The sequence below is a fragment of the Lucilia sericata genome, unplaced genomic scaffold (assembly GCF_015586225.1).
Source record: "Lucilia sericata isolate MDLA Ls3-8-SP2 unplaced genomic scaffold, ASM1558622v1 Contig000237F_arrow, whole genome shotgun sequence".
NCBI lineage: Eukaryota > Metazoa > Arthropoda > Insecta > Diptera > Calliphoridae > Lucilia > Lucilia sericata.
The window spans coordinates 217,310-244,544 of record NW_023994264.1 but is presented as its reverse complement, the minus strand read 5'-3'; the positions used below and the strand labels follow the sequence as shown (position 1 = coordinate 244,544).

The following is a 27,235-nucleotide window of genomic DNA, read 5'->3' as shown; positions in this document are numbered from 1 at the left end:
AGACTAGACTATAGACCAGACTATAGACTAGACTATAGACTAGACTATAGACTAGACTATAGACCAGACTATAGACTAGACTATAGACTAGACTATAGACTAGACTATAGACTAGACTATAGACTAGACTATAGACTAGACTATAGACAGACTATAGACTAGACTATAGACTAGACTATAGACTAGACTATAGACTAGACTATAGACTAGACTATAGACTAGACTATAGACTAGACTATAGACTAGACTATAGACTAGACTATAGACTAGACTATAGACTAGACTATAGACTAGACTATAGACTAGACTATAGACTAGACTATAGACTAGACTATAGACTAGACTATAGACTAGACTATAGACTAGACTATAGACTAGACTATAGACTAGACTATAGACTAGACTATAGACTAGACTATAGACTAGACTAAGACTAGACTATAGACTAGACTATAGACTAGACTATAGACTAGACTATAGACTAGACTATAGACTAGACTATAGACTAGACTATAGACTAGACTATAGACTAGACTATAGACTAGACTATAGACTAGACTATAGACTAGACTATAGACTAGACTATAGACTAGACTATAGACTAGACTATAGACTAGACTATAGACTAGACTATAGACTAGACTATAGACTAGACTATAGACTAGACTATAACTAGACTATAGACTAGACCTAGACTAGACTATAGACTGGACTATAGACTAGACTATAGACTGGACTATAGACTGGACTATAGACTGGACTATAGACTGGACTATAGACTGGACTATAGACTGGACTATAGACTGGACTATAGACTGGACTATAGACTGGACTATAGACTGGACTATAGACTGGACTATAGACTGGACTATAGATTAGACTATAGACTGGACTATAGATTAGACTATAGACTGGACTATAGACTAGACTACAGACTGTGACCGACAAATTCGGGACCAGATTCCGATTCAATGCAGCTTAATGCTTTAAAAAATTACGTCTATTTTAAAATTTTGTTGCCCTGTGTAATTCATTTATATTTGCGACTGTTAAAATTATCATAATACCCTCATCTCCCTTCTACAATTGCTGCTCATTACATCAAACATCAATTAATATTATTGTATTTTTAAATAGACTTTTATTTTACAAAATTCCTCATTAAAATACAATATAAATATTTAATTTCCTAAAAATAATCTATTTATTTTGACGATTGCTTTTATATAAATATAGATTGTAACGAAAATTGGCAACAAATTTATTTTATTGAAAGATTTTATTATTGTATTGTCAATTACTGTTTACGTACGTCCGCATGTACTACACATAAATATCGGAACAGTCACAATATAATATGTATGTTGGTCGAAATAAATGGTAAAATTTTATTTTCTACCTTTACTGCCATCTTATTTTGTTCAAATATGAATACAAATTCAAAAAATACAATAAATAATTTTGTACAACAAAACTTTGTAAAAGATGAACATGAAAAGTGCATTTGTATCTTGTTCTTGTTGGGTAGCTGTTTCTACCTACAGTATTTTTAGTTTCTTGTCATTTAGTTTGCCTCATTTCATAGAAAATTGAACAGGAGAATCTTTTTTGTTTTGGGTAATGTAAAATTACACAAATACGGATTTTTATACATAATCTTTAAGAATTGCCTTTTGAGTCGAATCATACATTTTTGAAATGGATTTGATGGATATCTTCTAGCCACCATATATACCACTAGCCCCCTTCCTTCCGAATATTACACATAAATATTCAAAATTTTTATTCTACCGCTACACACAATCAAGATTCTACTGTACACATTAAATTTGCATGCTTCAGGTTTACTACATATGCATACATATTTTATTTTTCATTGTTCTGTCTGAATTTCTGCAGTCAAACAAAATGTTATGAAGATTTTTTGATAAAATAAAAATATAATTAATATTACGTGCCATGTTTGTAAATATTTTAATATAAAAATTTTTATTTGCCATCATACATCTAAGTGCGAACAAAGACATTTATCTTTTTGTATTAAAAAGTGGAACTAATTTAAATAAAATTGGATTTAGAGCATCACCGATATGAAAGTGTTATACATTTTGGTAAATTAAAAAAAATTAATAAGAATACTACTTATAATCGTTGGTGGCGTGTCATAATGTCCATGGACTTTAAGAAAAAGTGTCGTAATATCCACAAATAAGTGACTACAAGTTCATATATTATATTGCTTATGTAATTAACACTTTTGTGGCCGTTTAAACTATATTTAATGGATCCACCCATATAACAGATATTGCCAAATGTTATTACCAATCAAACAAATCATAGATTAGGTTGTTTAGTTGATACATCAAATCCTAAGAAATATACCTAAGTCTAGGCATGTTAAATGTTTGTTGGTAAAAGCAAAAACTTTATATAGTATTCACTGAATGTATTATCGTCCGATGTATCCATATTACCGATATTACCCAATTTTAATATTACTCAAACAAATCTTTGGTTAGGTTAAATTGTTAGGATGATGTACATCAAATCCGATGAAATACAGCTGTTGTGCGCTTCTTTGGTAAAAACGAAAACCTTATATAGTATTCTTCCAGCAGTTCGGTCGGACAGTCCCGAACTTCCTATTTAACCTAGCTATGACTAGCTATTTTAACATGTGCTTGTCCTACTCGGAAATCAATCGACACCCCATAGGTTACGAAGAGACCGACAAGTGCTTTTTAAGTGTCCCCTCTCTCGCTTACAAAGAGGATACTAAAGTAACGATTATCTTCACCCTCGTTTACAAAGAGTACATCCGTGACGAAAGATGAATTAGAGCCAACTAGTTGGTTAGACGTTAGTGGAAATCACTGTCGTAGTTCCTAAGAATTTTCGAATCAGTGTTCGTGAGGGATGTTCAATCTGGAATAATATCACTCCCAAGATATTTGGATCTAATATAGGATAATGGGAAAGTGAAGAGCTCCAGAGTTTCACTGCACTCTCTACATGCTCTACAAGTCAAATTTTGTATAGCGTTGCCCGTAAGTGGACACACAGGGCCACTGAGAATACAGTCTTGCCCTTTTTGTTGTGGTTTGTCGTCCTGCTCTCGTTAGGGTTACCATAGGATGTTTGGGGCTTTACCCACCCTTTCATTATTCTAAGAGGCCTTAGGCTGTATCTCACTCTATCACACTCTTCTGTCTGTCGGTAAATATGTTAAGGTCTATGGGTGTCATATTTATTCCAATCCAGTTTACGAATTCCGTTATTGCTCGGACTTCTGCCTGGATGCTAGTGTTGTGATAAGGTAAACTGTGGTATATTTTTTTTTGGGTCTTCAATATAGAACCCCAGGCCAGCTTTGTCCCCAATTTAGAACCATCCATGTTGTAACTGACTTCTTATATTCCGCTTGATCGAGGCATTCTGACTGGGATCAGTGTTTCAAAGTTTCCAACAAATTTTGTATATGGTATGCGATCGGTAAATGTTTGTTGGTGAAAACAAAAGCCTTATATAGTATTTACTAAATGTATTATTGTCCGATATTCAAAAACTCAGTTTCCTTGTCATAGTACCTAAGAATTTTACAATCAATGTTCGTGAGGGATGTTCAATCTGGAATAATATCAAGATATTTGGATCTAATTTAGGAGAATGGGAAAGTGAAGTGCTCCAGAGTTTCACTGCACTCTCTACATGCTCTACTTTCGCCTGCTTCCTCATGTGAAATTTTGTGTAGCATTGCCAGTAACTCAGAATACATGCCATCATACTTACCTCAGACTTCCTTTTTGTGGTGGTTTATCGTCCAGCTCTCGTTAGGGTTACCCCATAGGATCCTTGTGGCTTTACCCACTGTTTCATTACTCTAAGAGGCCTTATGGCTGCATCCACCTATATTTAGAATTATGTTCTTGTTGCGTCAAGTGGTGGTCTGGTACCCATATGATGTAAGCCTTACACCTGGCAGAGTGTTCCCTTAGAGTTTTCTTACAATCCAATACGGTCTTGGATTTAACTGTATTATTGCTCGGACTTCTGCCTGGATGCTAGTGTTGTGATAAAGTAAACTGTGGTATATTTCATTTTTTGGGTCTTCAATATAGGCCCACTTTGCCCTCCAATTTAGAACCACCCGTGTTGTAACGGACTTCTTATATTCCACTTGATCGAGACATTCTCACTGGGATCAGTGTTTCAAAGTTTCCAACAAATTCTGTATATGGTATGCCTTCCAATGTATCCAGTATACATTGATGACGTGTCCAGTATACATTGATGACGTGTTTCTGACCAGTTTGCATAAAGATATGAACCGTTCGTCTACAAGTCCCGCCTCATATCTTATATACCTATGAATGTATGTTGCAGCATTTACGTCATATAGAAAGAATACTGTAATGGTTAGAACCTAGAGGAATGGTCGTTCCGTTAGTTTCACAACTCTAGATTATCGGAATAACAGAAGCAAAATATAGTTGTCAGATAGGACTTAGTCATTATTAGAAGAGCGCAGAGTAACTAATTTGGAACGATTGAATTACAACTCATGTGAAAATGTAACAAAGCGATCTGAAAGTAAAATACCAGTTCTTGGCTAAAGAGGTGGAAAAATCTGCCCGAAATTGCAAAGGTTATGGATATCAGAATTGGTGATATTAACAATCTATATGAAATAATAAGAACTATTACAGGAAACCTACTTAAAACTGTGCTCCTATTAGAGACCTGGATGGAAAATTAATTACCACAGATGATAAACAACTAGTGAGGTGGGCTCAGAACACTTATCAGAGACTTTTAATACTCCTATAGGACTTATGCCTGTTAACCCGTATGACACCGCAGCACATTCTTCTCCGCGATTAGGCACAATTACCAAATCAGAGTGGGAAAGCGCCTGTAATGATAACATTACTGCGGAATTACTTACATGTGACTCAGAGTTGGCTGCACCTGTCTGCACGCATACTTACAGAGGTATGGAACGAGGAAACATTACCATCATGTTGGAATTCAATTGATGCATAGCTTTATTACGCTCTCCCAATAAGATTTTTTACTAAGTCTGCATAATAACATCTGATTTTGGGAAAATCGTTCTTGCATTGACCCCATTAACACAGTCCGAATAAAATTCGGACAATACAACGAATATAGAATGTCAGTATAAACAGCCTTCACTGATTTTAAGAAGGCTTTTGACAGTGTTAACAGTAAGTCACTAAAAGATAAGCGAAGGGATGTTATCTCGGAAGTATTAACATATGTATATGTAGGTATATGTATCCATACCCTAGGTTCCATAATTCAAAGAATCATTATTGAAAATTTAGGTTTTAATATTAGGATTAATATAATACAACATTCATTCGTAGATGTTTTTAAAAATGTGGACCTATCGTCACTTAAATCGGTAGTTACTGCTTTCTGCTTCTTAAATTTTAATGGACATGGAACATCTTAATGTTTTAGAATAATGGGAAATACTTGTTTGTTATTTGTAAACATTTAATCCCACAGTTTTTAGCGTTCATTAACTTTTCAATTTTTTTGTGATTTATTTTACCTATTTTAACGTTTTTTGTTGTACATAGTTGTTTTAATTGAAAATTTAAAATACATACATAATTTATTTAAAACTGATGGATTTTTTCTTTTTGTTGGACGTTCACCACCAACCTGTCATTAGGTGATTGCAGTTTTAAACATAAATATTGAATGCTCTATTCCAATTTTCATTTTACTCATCATCATTATTGGCACAGCTGAATTCACAATGGGTCATGCTCAAGAAGGCGCGTGTTTTTTGTTAATTGAGGTTTTTATTTTTTCTATAGCTCTCTAGCAAAAAAAAAAAAAAAAAACAAGCATTAGAAAAATTTGTGTTTTTTCTTCAGCCTAATAACGGGCATTTGGCCAATGTTTTAAAATGCAAATAAATATACGTACGAACTTTTATGTTTTGGTTGCTGTTTGGAAGTAAAACCAGCAAAATTCAAATTTAACATTATTTTGTTGTTGTGGTCGATTTTCTAATTTTTTTTTTTCGTTTCGCTAAAAAGCAATAACAAATATTAAAACAGACATTATTTTATATTCGCACATTGTAATATTTACAAAAATATTAATGAGTTCAAAAATCTATTAACATTTTTCAATACTTTTTTTCTACGTTTAATAGTGTTAAAATTAAATAAATTGAATGGAAGGCACGTAATACAAATACATATATCCATCGAATATTTATACAAAAACCAATTTTATGGACAAAAGTTGTATGTCTTCTTAGCATCCAGTTATTACTCCTAGCTACATCGATATGTCCTTCCTGTTTGTAATGCGTTTCTCAGATTGTTTAATTTTTCAGCCTTCTGAAGTAAGAACCAGAAATATCCGAAGCGACCAAAACTAGGGTGAGACAGTCGACCCAGTCTTAAGAGATCATTCTTGCACTGTTTGATCAGTAGGACCCAGACATTATCTATCTATTCTATCTATCTATACTATTATCTATCTATCTATCTATCTATCCTATCTATCTATCTATCTATCTATCTATCTATCTATCTATCTATCTATCTATCTATCTATCTATCTATCTATCTATCTATCTATCTATCTATCTATCTATCTATCTATCTATCTATCTATCTATCTATCTATCTATCTATCTATCTATCTATCTATCTATCTATCTATCTATCTATCTATCTATCTATCTATCTATCTATCTATCTATCTATCTATCTATCTATCTATCTATCTATCTATCTATCTATCTATCTATCTATCTATCTATCTATCTATCTATCTATCTATCTATCTATCTATCTATCTATCTATCTATCTATCTATCTATCTATCTATCTATCTATCTATCTATCTATCTATCTATCTATCTATCTATCTATCTATCTATCTATCTATCTATCTATCTATCTATCTATCTATCTATCTATCAAACAATCAATTAACCAATCTAAACAAAAACACTGTTACAGTGGACACTCTATCAAAGCCCGCGTGCGAGGTAGTACAAATATAGCTGGATGGTTGGGTCGATTCCCATTTGGCTTTATACTGTATATGCCTACATAATTTTACAATTTTACAATTTTACCACATATGTAGTTATTTGATTCCTATGCATATAAGAGATTTCCAGAAGTTTTATTAAAGATCGGGGAAGTCGACAAATATAACATTATAATCTTCTCTTTCTCCCACAAACTTGCTGAAGTAAAATTTCTCAGTATAAATCAGGACCTACGGACACTTATGTACCAATTAACCGGATTGGCATGGGCCAAACAAATTTCCGATACAAAATTATCATAAAGTCATGAAAACACGGAAGATCGGGGACTGAAGCAGATTCTGTGTCAAACAATATTCATGAAAATCAATGTAGGGAAACTGCTCAGCACTATTATGTCCTCTCTAGTATAGTGGTGTAGAGTACAAATCGCTTTCACTTGCTACTAACAGTTGAGACTTCGGTTTCATTATTAGAAGGTGGGTGAATGGATCTACATATGTCCCCACTGCTTGTGACTGGAAATGTGTAAACAAATATTTTATAATCAAATACCACAATATGTGACCAAAAATTATCATATTTCATTGACTTAACTTGCTTAGTTTAGTATTAAACATTTGTATTACAAACTTTGCAATTTCTTATGGCTTTCCACATATCTACTATGTATCTGGAGTTTAGAGAAAATCCAAAAAGAAATTTAGTAAATTAAAAAACTTTTTTTTGTTCTCCACATACAATAATCTCAACAATAAACTCTTGGAAATAAAAGAAGAAAATGTGTTAAATTTTATCGACTTGTTAAATTATGCCAACAGACGAACAGATAATATATTTTTTTCCTCCTGCTGCAGATTTTATTGGCAGCATTCAACCCAGAACTTTTAGAGAAAAACCAAAAATCCACCACGAACTGTTTTACTTTCACCGGAAACATAAAGCCACACACACACACCAGGGCATTATGAATTCAACGTCCGTTACAAACGTTTTTACAGTTTAATACTTTTAACATGTAGTACATTCCTGCATGTACTCCCCTACTTACCTACCTACTTTATATTATTTTTTTCTTGCTGCCTGCCACTCTTAATTAACTTACATATTTTATAGTTTTTTTGGCAATTGTTTTACTTGCTTTCAGTATAATTTAAGAAAATTAAATTTTCCCTAACTAATTAAATATTTTTGTGTCTAGTACCTTGCTCAAAAGTTTCCTCAATTTTGGTTGGCAGAAAAGACCTGAAGGTGGTTTTTAGGTATTTTTAGAACGTGTGCATAATTTAAAAGCTTTAATTAAAATATTAAATTGCAATTTAAGTTAGAAAATTGGTTTAACAAGGAAAATATAAGGACTTTATGTTTATTAAAGTAGGAAGCAATAGAAAACAAGTAGGAAAGTATGGTCGGTCATCACCGACTATATGATACCCTACACCAGCGGTTCCCACCGTTTTTTACTTCGCGGACCCCTTGAGGAATTTATTTAATTTCACGGACCCCCATACATATTTTGATATCTTATTGTTATAAATAATTGTTCATCAGAAAATTCTCTTAGTCCTGGTCCATAAACCCTATAAAATATTCCCGTACATTGAGAATATTTAGTATTTCGGAGATGTTTTCAATTGCATGGTTTTAATTTTATGATCATGAGAGCTTTCATGTTCATTTCTCTTTATAAAGTATTGTCGACATGTGCTTAAAGAGTCATGTTTCTAAATTTGTTTGCGATTGCATAGGAGTGAGCTGAGTATGTAAGCTAAGTTTTCAGGAAAATACGTGAAAGTTAGACTTCTTCGATGTTGTTGCGGAATGCGTTACCCACATAAAATATGACCTGAACTCTTTGCGAATGTACTGTGAATTTGGATCTTAAATTTGAATTTTAAAATACCTACGAATTATTTTACTGCGTGGTTTTGACTATTTACGCAAACCGCTATGAATTTTCTGATGTTGATTTAATAATATTGGACAACAAAATGAAGTTAAAATCTGTGTATCACGTCGGAATGGAATATTTATATTTAAAATTAACTAGATTAACAGTTTTGCTTACAATTTAAAAAAATATTATGAAATGTGTCCTAACTTCATATTCCGGGATACCAGTATCAGTATTTAATTCTAAGGCAAATCATTATCCGTCTGATATAAAAACATTTATTTCGATACATATACATTTATAAAAATTACAAATCACGTAATATTTTACTTTATAAAAGTGAAACAATAAATTTGTAGGGCCTAGCATCATCCTGATAAACGACCGAAACAATAAAATTCAAAAAGTCACCAACAAATCTGGGATTATTGAAAAAATTGTGTATTTTAGTCATACATGGGAATTTTTCATTAAGCATTAAAATTTCATTACCATTTATAGAAAAAATGCTAATGAAAAATATTTTAAGTACCATTTAATGAAAATTATATTTTTTTCATTATAACTTTTTTTGATAATGGTAATGAATTTGATAATGAATTTTCAAAAACGAATTTAATTAGTATTTATAATTGTCGAAAAATATATTAAGGAAAATTTTTCGAAGATTCGAGGTTTGAAAGCTTTTAAAACCAGTTCCCGTAGCCCAAATTGGCTGAAATTTTGCAGTCATAAGTACATCTGATGACAATACAATAATATGTTCGAATATTCGAAATTAACTTCGAAAATTCGAAGTTATTTTCGAAAATTTGTTTATGTTTTTAAATTAATCTCTGTGTCATAAAACCTAAAAAAAAAAATTTCGAAAATTCGAACTCGTGTTCGAAAAATGTTTAAAGTTGTTAAAACTAGTTCTTCTAGTCCGAATATGCTGAAATTTGGCATACATGATTTCACCTAATGACAGTACATTATAATGTTCGGATATTCGAAATTAATTTCGAAATTCGAACTAATGTTCGAAAATTTTTAAAATCCATTGAATAATGGTAATGAAAATTTATTTTTAAATAATTACTAATGAAATCGTTTCATTAAAAACCATTACCATTACACAAAATAATGCTAATGAAAAAAAAATAATTATAATTTTTTTCAATTTAATGCTAATGAAATTAATTAGTCGATATAATTAACTCCTCCCATGTATGATTTTAGTATTTATGAAAAATTTGGAGATATTTCTAATATTTTCTAAATAGAGAATATTTTTTATTTATGATTTTTTTCGTTCGTCTTCGCGGACCCCCTAGGATTTTGCTACGGACCACTAGGGGTCCGCGGACCCCCTTTTGGGAACCGTTGCCCTACACCATGAGTATATTTTAAAAAATATAATTTTTTTCATAAAGAAACTTTTATGGTGAATTTTACCTTAATTCTGATGTATTTAAGCAATTTATTGATTAAAATCAAAATATCTGAAAGAGGCTTTATATGGAAGTATGGGATAAATATGGCCCGGAAGGTCAGGTTGTATGGGTGCTAGGTGAAATAATTGACCGATTTCAAACGTCCTGTTCCAAACTTTATCAAAATATATTTATAAATAAATTGTGCCCTGGAGCTTGCGCACAGCCTGACAGACAGACAGACAGACGGACGGACGGACGGAAATGTCTTAATCGACTCAGAAAGTGATTCCGACTCGATCAGTATACTTTAAGGTGAGTGTGGGACCAATATTTTGAGCAAGTTACAAGCATCAGCACAAACGCATAATACCCACCACATTATAGTGGTGTAGTGTATAACAAATTAGAGTGATACACTCGGCTGTGCGGAATCATAAATTCCATCCACCTTAAACTGGAAAAGCTTTCACTGACAAGTAATGAGTTAAGTAGCTAATAAAACCTCTTTTCACTACTTCTCCATTAGTAGTTTAACTTATTATTTTAACACGGCGATTTCATTGTAGGCAAGTAATAAACACGCTCGCTTACACATAGGGATGTAAAGAAGTACTTGCAATTTCTGTTAAAAAGAAGTTGTTGAGAGTGGTGAGAGTGTTATATTTGGCGAATCTCATATATGCATATATCATCAAACCGATCGCCGTAAAAGAAATACTTCTCTATAAACATAAGGGAGATTATAAACCAGGGTCTGTGGTACGTATTCTGACTTATTTTTTATGGACCTGCACTCAGGGGTTGACCACTAAGCATTAGTTAGGAAAATAGTTTGTGGGAGGGAGTATAGAGGGAGTAGTATTTGCGGATATTTAATTTAAATTATCTTACATTAAAAGTGGCAGGGAATATTTCTGCAGGAAGTTTGTTTCACATACGAACAGTGCGGCTGAAGAATAAATATTTCCTGCGTTTTAGTGGTCAATCTACCACAAATGGATGTATTCTTGAAGCAAGACATGTGTTGCGTAAAAAATAAACGAATATAGGGAACAATTGCCCCAATTTCAGAGGAAGATACATTCCATTGTAATAATGATATAGCAGTGAAATAGAAACCCACGTTGCGGCGGTGCTTTAGTGAATCAAAAGTGTTGGATACTCTTCAGTCGCCGATAAGTACCTTCGCCTTCTCCTGTACGCGTAGAGGAGCTGTAAAATAGGCTGCGGCCCATATATGAGAATTGTGTTCCATTTTCAATCGGATATACATAAATGGTGTAAATAGTAAGAAGATCAGATGGAGTGAAGCGTGTCTTAAACAATTTCAAAAAACCGAAAAACTTTAATGCTTTTTTTTGATAATCGAAAAATGTGTTTAGTACAGCGAACATTGCCCTATATTTTCAAAGCTAGAGCATCAAGAGTTTCCGATTCCTTAATGATTATATCACCCATGAATAAATATGGAACCTCATTATCTACCATGAGCTTATGTGTTAGAAAACAATATTGAGTCTTGTTGGACTAAAATAGGCTTTAATATCACTACCCCACTCGAAGATTATTATCAAGTCGTTCTTAAGCGATTCATTCATGTGTTGCCTCATTGCCCAAAATCTGAATGGCTTATCCAAAGTTGAGTGAATAACAATGGCAAATATTTCTATCGTCGCCAAAAGAGTAGATCGAATTGGAAGTTGAGTTATACCTGAATTTATCTTGAACTCGTTTGATGACATGACACTTATGTTCGTTTACGTGATTTACGGAAGTGGACATTGGAAATATTGAATTTTATCCCGATATCTTTATTTATCAATGAAATATGTGCGTTTAAAAGATTTTTTATAATATGGACCTTCTGTGGGAGCTATAACCAATTAACAACAGAGCATATTGCAGTCGAATTTTATTCAGATATCTTCATTACTTAATTATTTAGGTCATTTAAGTGATTTCATGGTGGTCTTTTTCTTCCACTGGGTAGACTAGAGACGGTCTACCACGCGCCCCTGAATCCTTCTATGAAGAACTCAGGTGGCAATTTTTGTACATGGCTGAGCCGGTCTATGTACAAGCACTTTGCTGAAGAACTCGAGCTATCTAATCTCTTGCCATAGTAGCCCCGTTGCGGAATGACAGGCAGTATGGGATCAATCCCAATGCAAACCCCGACAAGGAAAAAGCAATCACTGGTCTAAAGTCAATAGAAGGGGGTGACAAGCCCCCAACATCAGGTGAAATCAATCTTCCGGTAAACCGGAAGGTGACCACTCTTATGATGTCATGAAAGATTGCATTATTTAAAATGCAATCCCCATCAACTAATGACCCATTCCAGTGCATTCATTAACCTCTTAAAGTCGGCTCAACCACACTACTGAGATGGTTCTGTTGTTTGGCAACAGTATCTAGAGACGTATTTGGTAGCCCGAAATATCCAGCCAATAAATCAGGATTCCTCTGTATGTCAGATAATGTGACAAAAGATGTAGAAATTTCCAAAGTCAATTCGAACCCAATAATTGTCCCGACGAGTTGAGGGAACGGACCTCAAACTTAGGTCGTAGTAAAAGGTCTACTAAATCAGTACTAGTCTCCTGTCGGGCAGAGGAGACTTTCCCGATCGTTCACCAATTACATCAGTTCCATTCTCAGACCATAAAGAACGATCTACGGAATCACAGGCAACTACCAAGTGTCAACTTGAAAATTTCCCAACTTATACTGGCGCCCTACTACGCGAAGAGTAAGAGATACTCAACGGATTCAGGAATCCAGCATAAGTTGTTTTGTTTGGCGTATAGCTGAGACAGACGGACATGGCTATATGTATACATATGCATGTATGTACTTAGTTTAATCTAAAGAAAGTGAATTGTTAGTGTTACACACGGAATGACACGACACTGATGGTGGGTGGTGGAGGGTATAAAAAGTATATCTGATTCGACATCAATTTTTGTACTTTAAGGTGGGTGTAGCACGATAATTTTTGAAAATTTCAAACAACAATACAAATGCATAGAACTTGTTCATGCTATAGTTGAGTGAGGTATACATACTACATACATATGTATAAAGTTATATATATATATTCAAAATAGACCAGAGTTATATCAAGAGAATTTATACTACAGTTTTTTTATTGTTGTACATATACTACGCAATACGATAGACAAAAAAACAAATATGTAATATCTTAAAAAAAGTATTCTTTTTAGTTTTTTTCCATTCTTCAGAATCTGTCTGGCTTGTTTTCTATTGTTTGTCCAAAATGGTCATGTGTGCATTTTTAAAAGTTTGATAACATCACAAAAGGTTTAAGTTCGATAGAGTGTCCACAAATAAAGAATTCACATAATAGGATTTTATACACAATTGAATAAATAAGTGAAAAAGTTTAAAAAAATAATTTAATTCTATAAGAAACGTGGTTTTTTATTATTGCCAGTTTTTGTAGTGTAGAGAGGAGCTATACAAATATTTAAATCGAATAAATATATGTATGTATATGTTAATTTCTTTAAAAGATTATCTCATAACAATCATTTGTGATAAGACCGTTGAAAAAAAAATTATTTTGGAAAATAAAAATAAATCTAAAAGCAGACGTTGATGTTGGGCGTTAAAGATTTCGGATTATGCACACTCATCTTTCGCATACAAAAACAAGTATGAAAGTATAGTCGGGCTTGGCCGACTATATGATACCCTACACCAGCTATGAATATTTAATGTGATTTATTTTTATACCCACCATCAAAAAAGATGGGGGTATATTGTTTTTGTCATTCCGTTTGTAACACATCGAAATATTCATCATAAAAGTATATATATTCTGGATCCTTATAAAATTCTAAGACGATCTAGCTATGTCCGTCCGTCCATCTGTCGGTCTGTTGAAAACACGATAGAGTAAAAATGGAAGTAGCTAGCGGTCTGAAATTTGCACAGACATTTTATATTGATGCCGTTTGTTTGGTATTGAAAATGGGTAATATCGGTCCGCGAATTCGCCTAGCCCCCATATAAGGTCCCCTTCAGAAAATGACTTTAACGCTCATAACTGACTAAAAGAAGCATCTATAGCGATGAAATTCGACATGAACATATTTTATAGGAACCTTAATATCATTGTGAAATTTTATAAGGATCGGTCCATAATTGACCCTATCCCCCATTAATGTCCCCTTCAGCAAATAAACTTAACGCTCATAACTGACTAAAAGAAGCAGCTATAGCAATTAAATTCGACATTAACAAATTTTATTAGGATCGGTCCATAATTGACCGTACCCCCCATATAAGGTCCCCTTCAGAAAATGACTTTAACGCTCAAAACTGTCTAAAAGAAGCATCTATAGCGACGAAATTCGACATGAACATATTTTATAGGAACCTTAATATCATTGTAAAATTTTATAAGGATCGATTCATAATTGACCCTATCCCCCATATATGGTCCCCTTCAGAAAATGACTTTAACGCTCACAACTGTCTAAAAGAAGTATCTATAGCGATGTAATTCGACATGAAAATTTTTTGCAGGAACCTAAATCGCTTTGTAAAATTTTATAAGGATCGGTTCATTATTGATATATAAGGTCCCTTTCAGAAAAACGCTTTGACGCTCATTACTGCCTCAACTAAAATCGTTCTAGAAAATTTGACGAGGATCGGTCCATGAATGACCAAAAAAAGGAATTTATTGGCGAAAAACTTATTTTCTAAAAGGGGCTTTATATGGGGGATAGGAGCAAATGTGGTTCGATCCCGATAAAAAGGGCTGGATAGATTTGAATTTATATAATATTTATATAATATTTATATAATATATAACAACGGTTCCCAAATGGGGGTCCGCGGACCCCTAGTGGTCCGTAGTAAAATCCTAGGGGGTCCGCGAAGACGAACGAAAAAAACCATGAATAAACAATATTCTGCTTTTATATGTATGTACAAATATATCCAATTTTTGTGCAATAATCCCAAATTTTTTGGTGACTTTTTGAATTTTATTTTTTCGGTTGTTTATCAGGAAGAAGCTAGGCCCTACAAATTTATTGTATAACTTTTATAAAGTAAAGTACTGCGTGATTTGTAATTTTTATTTCCTGTATATGTACTGAAATAATGGTTTTTATTTCAAACAAATAATACTCTGCCTTACAATTAAATTAGGGATACTGGTATTCCGGAGTATGAAGTTCAATTCAAAGACAAGCTTATTACAGATTTAAGTTTATCAAATTGTAAGCAAAAGTGTTCTCGTTTGAAAGGACAACAATTATATATTTCCAAAACAGAGGTGACTCTTTATAAATATTACAATCCGACGTGATACACAGATTTTAACTTGATTTTGTCGACCAATACATATTATTAAACTAACATCAGAAAATCCATAGCGTTTCGCGTAAATATGCAGCCAAAAACCATGAAGTAAAATAATTCGTTGGTATTTTAAAATTCAAATTTAAGTTCCAAATTCACACTACTTTAACAAAGAGTTCAAATCATATATTATGCGGATAACGCATTCCGCAACAACATAGAAGAAGTCCAACTTTCTTACTCAGTTCACCCTTTGCAATCGCAACAAATTTTTGAAACGTGACTCCTTAAGCACATGTGACAATATTTGATAAAGAAACCTTTTCGCTACCTTGAAGAAAAATGAACTTGAAAGATCTCACGATCTTAAAATTAAACATCATGTTAACATATCAACAAAGAAGTCATTCTATCTTCAAAACATGCAATTGAAAACCTATCTGAAATATTATATATTCTCAATGTACGGGAAAAAAATATGTATGGGGGTCCGCGAAATTAAATAAGCTCTTCAAGGGGTCCGCGAAGTAAAAATCTGTGGGAACCGCTGATATATAATATTTGTCTGTGCTAAATTTGATTGCAATAACAGTGCTAAAAAATGAATTGCGGATACTCAAGTCACTTTCTGAAAGGGATTTTGTGTGGGGGCTAGGGTCAAATGAAGTCCGATCATTTCGAAATTCGGCAGGGACATCAAGGCTTGTATAAAACATAGTTGTGCGAACTTTCATCGAGATACATTTATATTATACATAATTATGAGCTCAAAAGGCCTTTTCGGGGATTCAGTTGTATGGGGGCTAGATGAAATAATGGGCCGATTTTAACCATTTTCAATAGGCTCAAAACAAACATATGTTCCAAATTTCATCGAATTATCTTGAAAATTGTGACTTGTACTTTGATAACAACGTTTACATGGACACACGGACGGTCGGACGGACGGACATCGTTAAATCGACTCAGAAAGTGATTCTGAGTCGATCGGTATACTTTAATATTTTAATGCGTTACAAACATCAGTACAAACGCATGTTTTGCTTAATTCCCTTTGTTTTATAAATCAATCAATATTTTGCCAAAAAACATATTATTTAATTAATTATTTGTTTAGAAAAAAAACTCAAACATTAGCTAATGTGTTCCTTTCTTAGCCCAAATTATATTAATTTAGTTAAAAAACAAAAAGTTAGAAAAATCATTGAACTGTATTTAAGGTTTCCTTAAGCGTAATGTACATATTTTCATGGTTTCTAAGGTGTAATCTTTAAGTAATAAAACACTTTAAAAGAAAATAAACTTTTTTGTACTTTTTTCCCTTTATTTTCATTTAGCTACTAAAAGTTTTTTTTATTTGTTAAGGATCAATTTACCTTTAAGCTTCATACGCGAACATCCATTTTTATGTTCTTTTTATTTTGACAGCTTTTCAATATGATGAACTTAGTCGTGGGTTGGTTCATTTTTTGGGTCATTTATTTAAGTAGCTGTAAATTAAATAATTTATTATTTTTCATTTATTTAAATTATGTTTTGTGTTTGTGTTTTTAGGGAATAAAAAATTTAATATAATTTTGATAATAGCGGCAGGTAGTTCTAAAATTATTGCAACTACGTGAGGTTCTATAATTTTCAATTGTAAAAATATTTAACGAATATGTTTAGGACAAATGGTTCCTTGATGGAATTTTAAACTAAAGGTCTAAACATTGTTTCAAAAAATACTAGACTCCGAATTCGAGTGATTTCTCTATTTGTCCAACTAGAGATTGTAGTGCAGTCTCAACCGATGATAAGAGAGATGGTTTCAGTGACGTTCAGATTTGAGCTTTAATGATTCTCTCTAAGGTTTTTAGCAGAAAGGAAGATGGACTAATCGGTCTACAGTCTTTCGCTTTACTTTGCATCTAATCTATTGGTCAGGCAGGCTTAAAAGATTGCTCATAGCCAAGAGGTCACTAGATCTATATTGTATTGTAGATCAGCAGGTATAATAACATCCGGGCCTGGAGATTTGTATGAGTCAAAGGTTTTAACTGCCCATTTAATAACATCCTCGTCGATTTGAATATCGGCGGCATGTTGATAAAAGATGTCCATTGACAAGTAGCCGGGAAAGTGAGTGTTATAAGTGATTTACGTACACTCGCCGTCCATTTACCATCGGGTCTTTGAATAAAGCTTTGGAAGGTTTGTGATTTTGACAGGATTTTATGCTATCGACTGGCCTCGGAAAAGTTTTCAACACTACCGCAGAAGCTCTTCCAAGACTTTCTCTTAACGTTTCTGATTTTTTAAACCTATGCAAGGAGGCTTTGTATAAAGACTATTCTCCTGATCCTGATTTTGGCCTCGTCGAATGATTTGCGGCATTTTTTCCGGATTTCCACTATTTCGGGGGACCACTATGGTTGCTTTCCTTTCCTAGTTGGTATGGAGGGCTTGTAGGTGATTTTGGTTGCTTTTTGGGAAAAGCGTCTAAGCTTGTTTACCGCCTTTCTATATCTACCGGGTTATATATAGCCATAGTTGGCTGAAGGAGACAATTCAGGATTCGAATTTGCTATTCCAGTTAATTTTTTGGGTGAAAGGTCAGTCTGGTCGTGCGCCATGTACCAAGAGAGGATCCACAGAGAAATTCTTCTGTCTCCCATGCTGCAGTCACTGTATCGGAGGGGTGCTGTTAGCGACTAGTCATTCAGATTATTGGCACTGCTACCAAACACCTTAATCTTACATGTTGGGGATGGGAAAAGTGGGAGAAATGTAGGGATGGAATAGGATATGGGAAAAGTGGGAGGAGAGGAACCAGTTTTGGCCTGCGAATTGAGAAATGAAAACAATAGAGGATTGTAATACAGCAAGTGACCATTTTCCTTGAATTGTATCATTGTTGTGTTACTTCTTCTTATACCCTATCCAATACCTATGTGATCATTTTTCAAAAACGTATCAAACATTGGTATAAGAATGGGTCGTCTTGCAACATATATCATCAATCTAGCTATAACAGGCCTAATGGACCACTTGTATCAAATGTATCGTATTGGGTCTGCCGTAGCTCGAGCTCACAGCAGTGTTGTGACCATTCGTTTCGAAAGTATTAAGACACCGATGCGAGCTCCTACTATCAACCACCTAAGACGCGTCCGATGAGAGAATTGACAACTCCACATGGACATTACGTAATGTTGTTTAATAGTACGTAAGGTAATTTAAACTTGTTCAATTTTTATATCCGTCACCAAAAATGATGAGCGTTACACGATAAGTTCCGAACTTAAAAAGCTAGAATTGGCTGAAATTTCCAGAAATACTTTCTATTGATAAGCTAACGATATTACCTGGCCACCATCTCTATACCCCCCATATAAGGTCCACTCAGAAAATGATTTTAACGACCATTACGGGCTTAAAATTTAAATTGGAAAGAAACAAATCTTGTAAGAACCGAAATCTTTCTATCATGTTCTGTGAAGATCCGTTGATTATTGATCCTACCTTACATATAAGGCTCCTTTCAGGAAATGACTAGAGCTCATAGCTGGTTTATAAATGTCAACATATCGATGAAATTGTATAGAAACTAGTTTTATATTGACCGAAAACTGCCTATCAAATTTAATGACGGCCGGTCCATATTTAACCTAACACTTATATCAATTATGGACTACGCTTAAGAAAATAATTTAAACGCTCATAGTTGGTTTAAAAATGTCGAAAAAAGTCGAAGTCGACTATTTTGTTCCAAAAACGTCGATAACTCCACTATCGTCTATGAAAAAAGTAAATAAAAATCGAAAAGTCGATAGGTCAAAGAAAGTCGAAAAAAGTCAAAAAGTCGGAAAAGGTCGAAAAATGTCGGAAAAAGTCGAAAATAATAGAAAAAAGTCAAAAATAGTAGAACATTTTAAAAAAGGTCAAAAACTCTGAAACTCGAAAAAAGTCGAAAATAGTCAAAAAGTCAAACAAATCGAAAAGTCGGAAAAAGTCGAAAAGTTGGAAAAACTCGACTATTTATAAAATACTAAAAGTCGAAAAATCGACTTTTAACTAAATGCAAAGTTGGAAAAAGTCGACTATTTATAAAATACTAAAAGTCGAAAAATCGACTTTTTATAAAATGCAAAAAGTCGAAAAGTCGACTTTTCATTTCAACTATAGAACCTTATAACTGACCCTACCGCCTATAAGACCCCCTTCAGAAAATGACTTACGTTCATAATTGACCTGAAAAGGGCAGTATAGCAATGACATTTTTCATAAATAATTTATATATTAACTCACATCTCTGTTCTATGTTCTATGAGAGACGGTCCATTATTGACCCTACCACTCATATAAGGTCCCCACATAAAACGACTTTAACGAAACGTTCTTTACTGCAGTTATAATACCAGTATAGCGATGAAATCCGACATTAAAAAGTTTTATTGGAACAAAAATCTGTCTACCAAATTTTAAGAGGATAGATGCATCATTCACCTTACACCCACATAAGGTCCCCAAACCTCCAATGTCATCACTGTGATCAAATAATGACTTACTATAAGTAAATGTTAGCATTTTAACCTCTTACTTGGTATGAAAATATTAGCTGGGATGGTAATAAATCATTCCAAAAGTTTAGCATATAATTACGATAGTTTCATCCATAATTGACCCAATACCTATTTCTATTATTGATTATGAATATAGGGCCACCTTCCGAAATTTACTGTATCTTTACATATAATTTGATGGTGGGCAGATAAAATTGGGTATAGTTAGTTAGTTAGTTTGAAAGGAGGATGTACATATATACACCAAATCCGAAGAAATACTCCTAGGCCTCTATCGGGCCTGCTGTGCGCTCCTTAACCAGTGCCTCATGTGGGAATCGAACCCACCACCTCCGGTCTACCAGACTAGAACACTAACCACTAACCCACCGGAGGCCATTGGTTAGCGTATAGACGAATTTGTTATTTTTGCACCCGATAAATATATTCCCGATCAAACCGTTTTCAAAACCCAGATTTGCCAATTTTGTACAGTAAGACAGAAAGTAAGTTCGGCATGGTCAAATAACATTAATTTTATATAATAAAGTATTTAAAGTGAAAGCGCTATTCGGTGGGCCCGGTTGTATGGGAGCTAGGTAAAATAGTGATCCGATTTTAAAAATGTCCCATAGGTATCGTTCAAAATTTCTAAATTCATAATATTATTTTCATGTTCATTTCATAGACAGCCAGCTGGACTGACGGACATGACTTATACGACTCTGAAAGTGGTCCAGAGCTGATTATTTACTTTAAGGTACGTGTCATTTTTCCTCCTCACTAGAATGGAGTAGGATATGAAAATGTGATTTTTCAAATAAATATTAAAATGGAACGAAAATCTGTATTTATATTTATAAAAATTTAGTTTTGTGTTTAAAATGAAAAAGACCAAGAAAACGAATTCTTAATGTTCTTTAAATATTTAAAGAAATTGTTAGTATTTTCTTTTGAAGGCTTTTAACCTTTCAGTTCAAGGTAATAAAGCAGTCAATTGTCAATAGAAAGTTTTAATTTGTTTAGGATCATTTCATTTCGACATTTCTTTTTGGGTTACATTTGTTTTGTAATCCTTTTTAACAATAACTTTAGATTTATAGGTCACTTACTTTCCAATTAGGTACCCCAAAAGAATTAAAAAAGAATGGGCGTTAAAATGTTAATTTGCTACTATGTATGCAATTTAAATGTCTAGCCAGTTTTTTTTGGTATTGAAAACATATTGAAAAGTTGATTGTAATTGGCACCATGGCAGCCAGAAAAATAAAATATTTTGCATTCAAGGTCAAATAATTAGTGCGAAGAAAACATAATAACATTTGTAAAAAGTGTTTGTTAATCTCAACTAATTAAAAAGTAAGAAATAAGGACTTTTCACAAGTTCTTCATTAGGTTAACCGGTTATTTCTTCTAAGAAATCACCCTTTTAATTAAGTATAATATTTTTTACTTGAAATATAAAACTACTTAATTAATTTACATAATACCCACTACTCTTTGTATTATAGCAAAAAGTTTGTTGTATGACTTCCATGTTTAAAAAAAAAAGTATGTTGTACCAAAAAGGAATTTAATTTAACAAGATCTTTATTAAGTATTATATACGCATCCCCTCAAACGCCTTGAAAGTAAAAAGGAATTTCTAAGGAATCCTTATGTTGTAAAGGAAGGTTGACACAAAAAGAAGATAAATTATTTATATTATTTTTGTTGTTTTTTCTTTTACATGCCCAAGAATTCCATAATAAATGTATTATTTTGTAATTATTTGCTGTTTAAAGATTCATAATGAGTTAGACTGAGTTTGAGAGGGGTAGAGTTAGAAATATTTAAATATTAATTCTGCTTGTTTGTCAATTACATCCAAACGGCATTAACTGATTTTAATATAATTTATTTTTAAAACATGGACTAGAAAGTGACAAAAATTAGTAAAATGAATACTTTTTGCTCTAAAACAATGAATAAGCTCTTTTTCACGTGAAAGTTTTGTCGACAGAATCATCTTTAAAAAGCAATTATCGATTGATGTTTCAGAAACTCTGTCTTCTGGGTTTTTCGATCAATGTATCGAAAGGATATCAAATCCGTATATATGTATATATCGGTCGTCAGACAGTTAATTTCGATGTAAGCCTAGCAATAACAGGGGAGGTGTTTCAACGTTTCACCTTCCTCTTCGCAAGCTTAACATTGATCTGCATACGTTAGTCCAATTTTTTGCCCGTAAACCTCTATGTTCACTAAGAATACCTACCATCAAATTAACTTTGGACTAACTTAAAAAAGGAGCTACAAATACATCAGTTCATCCAGGATCTAAAACTGGAAGAGTCAACTGATTCGAGGAATTGATCCCGGGAAGAGAGTGTTAGTTAAAGGAAAAGTTACGTATACTTCGGGATAAGTGCTGTTGCCGTCTCAACAACACTGAGTAACAGTGGCTGCGTGATTAATGACCTTTCCTTGAGATCTCTGTAATAGACGAATCAAGTTAACACTTGATAGTGTAATTTTTAGGATGAAGTTTATACAAGAAAATAGAAGTGATATCTAAATTAAATTTATGCAACATTCCGGTTGCTTTGGAGAAGTCATTGGTGTTGTTGCCATATCAACAGTTGCCATATTGTACCATTCTATGTAACTGTGTTTGTGGTTTACCTCTTCCTGACAGGGCAATTATTGTATATGTATGTATGTACCTGTCTTGGCGTTGTTGCCGATATAATCGTAGTGTGTTTGCGTGCATCAGCATCTCTCAAGACATCGTTTGACTTGGTAGTAAAACAAACTGCAAAGGCATAAACTCCCGTCGATTGAGTCAACTCAACACCCTCAGGCCCACCCGGGGCATGTTTCCTTGATGATAGATCCCATCTTGGTTATTGCAATCCCGGGGTAAAGAGGTGCTACCAGTACCTAGTCAGCTAGTCCTTGGTATGATTTGACATGGGGTCTAACCAGAGAACCACATTATCTGGTACTACGGATGGCCAGTTGCCCGCAGGATTTGTCCTAGATGGTCAGTTGGTTGAGGTTCCTTCGTGATTCACGTAGTGGCTGTGGCTTAAACACAAATTCGAGGGGAGAGTAAGTGGCGTTTAAAGAACTGATGTAAGGTAAAGTCTATATTTCGGGATAAGTTCGGTGCTTTTGCCGAAGACAACAGATACCCCACAGAGGAGTGACTGTGGGACTAAGCGTTGGAAATGAATTGGTGTTAATTGTATATAATACGGGATGAATGTAGGGGTATGCAGAATTACCACAGTGTGTCACTGTGAGTAAGAACAAAGTCTCGGCTTATTTGATGGATTCGTACTTCGGTCTACCAGTTACGTCTCTAGGTGCTGTTGCCGACTCAACGGAGGCCATCCCATCTGCGTGGTTGTAAAAGAAAGTGATGTTTTACATCTCGAAAGATAAGCAACGGGGCAGCAATGGTCAGGGATTAGATGTTCAAGTACTTGAGCAAAGTGCACGTATACTGGACATGAACTTCCATATACGTAAATTGCTACCTGCGTGTAACATACACAATGGGGCGGCGGTGAGTCATCACAAATAGGCCAACATGGCAGGTGTTCAAGTAAAGCACTTCGACATTCAACACCCTCAGGTAGGTAGGCAATCTCCATCTTGGTATTATTTATCCCCTGTATTGATATAATACCCCATCTTGGTATTATTGCAATCCGTTTATAGTCTGCCGTGACTATAAACTAGTGGTGTGAAATGTATCCTCTGCTTATAATTGGTATGATTTAACCTGGGGGTCGAACTAAGGAGCCTTTTAATCTGGTACTACGCTAACCCACAGGGTAGAGTTTCGGACTTTGTCTTGCCCCGGTTATTGATCCCATTTGGGTACACGTGATGGTTGTGGTTTAAGCCTAATCTCGCGGTAAGAGAATTTTGGTTAATAGTCTGATGCCCGAAAAGTTCTATACTTCAGGATAAGTTCGGTACTGTTGCCGAGACAATAGATATCCTTGATGTATGACCCCATCTTGGTGTATGGCAATCCAGGAGTAACGGATGGAGTGACGTTTGAAGGTACGTTTGCGGAGTTCTTAATACCTTAATCATTCTTCATGTTTGAGTGTTTGTTGTAGTTTACTCTAAAACATGCTCAACTTATCACAGTAGGTCCTTGTGGCCACTGAAATAAATGTGACTAAGCATCATTCCTAGATGCTGTTGCCGAAACAACAGAGCCATTTCAGTAGTGTGTTTGGGCGACTTTAAGAGGTCAAGAAATGTACTGCGTTGAGTCTTTAGATGATGTGAATGTTTGTAGAGACACGGCATTCCTCATAACATCAATAGGGTGTTTTCACCTGATGTGGGGTCCACCCCTTCTATCGGCTCTAACCGGTGATTTCCTTTTCCTTTGTCGGGGTTTGATTGAGCGTGACTCATGTAAACTGTCATTCCTCAAAGGCGCTACTATGACAAGAAATGGATAGCTCGAGTATTTGAGCAAAGTACTTGTACTTGGACCGGCATAACCATGTACAAAAATTGCCATCTGCGTGTAAGACACAGGTATTTTATACATACATTCCTTTAACTTATATTATGCAAAAATTCATATACTTCTGTATTACAATTGGACTAATAAAGCCAAAAAATAAATTGCACACTCATATTAAGCTGCAAAAGTTTTTTGGCTTTTTAAGCAATTTATTCAAAAAGAAAACTTAACCATAAAATCAAATTTAAAATTAGCAATATTTTTCTAAGAAAGAATTTAGAAACTTTTTCTTTTTGCTTTTTGGTAAATTTCCCCCAACAAAAATTGATTCATTTAAATACGATTGATTTAAGCTTTATATATTTGTGTTTAAAAACGAAAAGTTTCTTATATAACATTCGCAAAAGAAAAGAATTTTGGCTTTATATTAGCAGATTGCACAGTGGTTGAGAAAGGAACGTTTTTTTTAACAAAATAAATACATTTGTATAAATACCTAATGTACCTTTATATGGGCGATTCGAGATGGGAATATTTTTTAATTTCAAAGTTTCTCTGTAGAAATATTTTAAAATTTGGCTAGATTTTGCACCTACAACCGATTTGAACCACTGTATTGATTTGCAATTCGCTTCATTCGTTTAAATAATCCCAAGAATATTGATGTTTACAATTGTATTATTTATATTTATTTCTTGGTAAAATCATGCATATGTGTGTATGTGTAGAAATATGTATATATTTGTCTGTATGTATGTATTTATATTTGAACTAGCAAACTGAAAATTGTACAAATATTTGATTAGGGGTTATTTTAATGACACAATTCATCAAAAGTTTTTAATTCTCTTCTTCTGATAACTGAAATATTTCACTTTAAAATATGTTGAAGCAATTTCGCTTTAAATTCAGTTAGATTTATGTAAGATTTGAATTATGTTTAGTTTTAAGAATTCAATTTTAAATAGTATTATTTATTATTAGGTTATGAATTCAATTCTATAATAATTAGGTGTAGGGTATACACCATAGTGGGGGAGGAGGGTATGATGTGGTCCTACACCCACCTTAAAGTATACCGATTGACTCAGAATCATTTGCTGTGTCGATTAAGATATGTCCGTCCGGCTGGCTGCTTCCAATTTTCAAGATATTTTGATGAAATTTTATACCATACATGACCCAGAGTTGACCCTATCTTTCATATAAAGTATCTTTTAGAAATTTAGTTTCTCATCAATAAATGGCTTTAAAATATCGGAAGCTATGGCCAAATTTAATCTAGCTTTATTTTTCTGGACTAAATCGTACCATTCGTACATACTATGTACATATAACGTACATATAAACATATAAATCTTGAGGATGGCTCGGCAATGACCATCTAAAAATTCTTGCTAAATTCAATAGTTTTTTAAAATACTCATTGAAATCAATCTTTTGCAGATGTTCTGAAGTACATATTTATGAGCTGAGAAATATTTTTTTTAATATTTTACCTTCTATATACACTTCAAAATTGATTTGCTCATGTTTATGGAAATGCATTCATATTCAAGTAATTTCTATTGTTAATTTAAATATCGAGTGGCTTCATGGAAATGTCATAAAGTTGAATTTTCTGTCTGTTTGATATTCAAATGATGCAATGATTACAATTGTAGTTCACTTCATTAGGTACTTATTTACAGATTTTCATATAGATTTTTCAAATGAAATTATCATATGTCATTATTAATATGCAATATGTTTGTAAACATGAAATAGCATGAAATTTTTAAATTTTATGTAAACATATTTTTTGAACTAAATCTTAATATTAAACAACAGATCATTGGTTAAGGAAGTTGCCATACATTTTTCTTGAATTTACTACAGTGACAATGTAATTTGTTGCTCGAAAAATACAAAAAGGAAACATTACACAGGCAGACAAATTTTTAGCCAAGAGACCAATGTATACTACTCTATAACAATACAACAATAAATATATTTGAGGAAAAACTTATATACATATTGCAATTTTTAAAAATTTTGCCAATAAAAATATCGTCTATCCATCCGTTAAAGTTGACGGATGGACAGACATCGTTACATCAAATCCGATAGTAATTTTGAATCGATTGATATATCCATAGGTAGCTTTGGATTCTATATTTTTGTTCGTTATAAACAATATTTACAATGTATAATACCCTTCTCACTTTAGTAAAGTAGGATATAACTACCATGAATATACCGAAAATCATGTGTTTTCAAGTTTTATGTGTAGATATCTCGAAGAAGAAGGAAGATATGTCAAAAAATGGCATTTTTATACCCTCCAGCACCATCAGTGGTGACACAGCGTATATATAAGTTTGTCGTTCCGTGTGTAACACAAAGAAATATTCATCTAAGACCCAATAAATCCTGGTCCTTGTGAAATTCTGAGTCGATTTAGCTATGTCCGTCTGTCTGTCTGTGTAAAACACGCTCACGTTAAAACTAAGCAAAGGATATCAA

At 33.5% G+C, this 27,235-nt stretch overlaps 1 protein-coding gene across 1 annotated transcript in view; it reads left to right on the top strand.

The window, feature by feature from the left end:
• Positions 1 to 2,000: 2,000 nt before the first annotated feature.
• The window catches only part of LOC119602522 (calcitonin gene-related peptide type 1 receptor), a 170,374-nt gene continuing 145,139 nt past the window's right edge, over positions 2,001 to 27,235 (top strand). Inside the window, exon 1 of the mRNA XM_037954094.1 lies at positions 2,001 to 2,111. The gene's annotated coding sequence lies outside the window, so the exon portion shown is untranslated. The remainder of the gene's footprint in view (positions 2,112 to 27,235) is intronic.